This window comes from Lactuca saligna, chromosome 4 (assembly GCF_052625555.1).
Source record: "Lactuca saligna cultivar CGN05327 chromosome 4, ASM5262555v1, whole genome shotgun sequence".
NCBI classification, from domain to species: Eukaryota; Viridiplantae; Streptophyta; class Magnoliopsida; order Asterales; family Asteraceae; genus Lactuca; species Lactuca saligna.
Window position 1 is genome coordinate 277,275,750 of NC_136420.1, and position 1,274 is coordinate 277,277,023.

Below are 1,274 nucleotides of genomic sequence, written 5' to 3' on the forward strand. Positions count from 1 at the left end.
CTAACATTTCTCCCCCTTAATGTTGAATTTATTCTCCAAGTCTGCAACACCAATGAGTGCCCTCATTTCTGCAAATTTTATCCTTGGCATTGCTTTTGTCAATACATCAGCCTTTTGTTGGTCTCCACTTACATGCTCCACCTCAATCTGTTCCTTTTCAACACACATCTGAATGAAGTGGTATTTAGTATCTATGTGTTTGCTTCTCCCATGGAAAACCGGATTCTTAATATGGGCAATAGCTGATTGATTGGCTATAAACAAATTCACCTTTTGTGCTTTCTGTCCAACCAAGTCACCAAACATGTTCCTAAGCCACAATCCTTGACATGCAGCTGTAGTAGCAGCCATATACTCAGCTTCACACGAGCTAAGGGCCACCATTTGTTGTTTCTGTGATGCCCAGGTTATCAAATTTCCTGAATAGTAGTAAGCTACACCTGTGGTTCCTCGCCCATCTTCTCGATCATTGTTATAGCTGCTATCACTATAGCCCACAAGCTTACCATCACCGCCCATGCGATAAATCAACCCATACTCGGTTGTTCCTTTCACATATATGAGGATATGTTTTATGGCTTCATAGTGGATTTGTTTAGGATCTTGCATATACTTGCTCACTACTCCAGTGCTGTAATTTAAATCGGGTCTTGTGTGTACTAAGTACCTTAGCTTTATCTTGGCCTCCATTGGATACAGGTTCCCCATATTCATCTTTTGTTAGCTTTAGCTTGGCCTCCATTGGATACAGAGATTTATTTCAATCTTCCATCCCTGCTACCTTTAAAATTTTTTCCGCATACCCTTTATGTGTGAGCATTATCCCATCTTTCTTTTGAGAAACTTCTATCCCCAAATAATAAGATAACAAACCCAAATAACTCATATCAAACACCAGTTGCATTTTTTTCTTGAACTCTAGGATTCCTTTTTCACTTGAACCAGTAATTATAAGGTCATCCACATAAACTCCTACAATGAGGAGTAGATTGGGTTTATGTACCTTATAGACAACTTGTTCTTGTGCACATCTGGTGAATCCTAGCCATTTGAGTGATTGGTCCAGCTTTACATTCCAAGCTCTTGGAGCCTGTCTTAATCCGTATAGTGCCTTATGTAGACGATATACCATATTCCCCTTTCCTTTAACTGAGAATCCGATTGGCTGAGAGACATATACCTCCTCCTTAAGGTCTCCATGTAGAAATGTAGACTTGACATCCAAGTGATGTACAAGCCAATTTTCTTTTGTTGCTAAAGCAAGAATCAGCCTG

At 39.8% G+C, this 1,274-nt stretch overlaps 1 pseudogene; it reads right to left on the reverse strand.

Annotated features, from left to right (window-relative positions):
• LOC145040691 (secreted RxLR effector protein 161 pseudogene) lies at positions 1 to 708 on the reverse strand (annotated as a pseudogene).
• Positions 709 to 1,274: the final 566 nt, after the last annotated feature.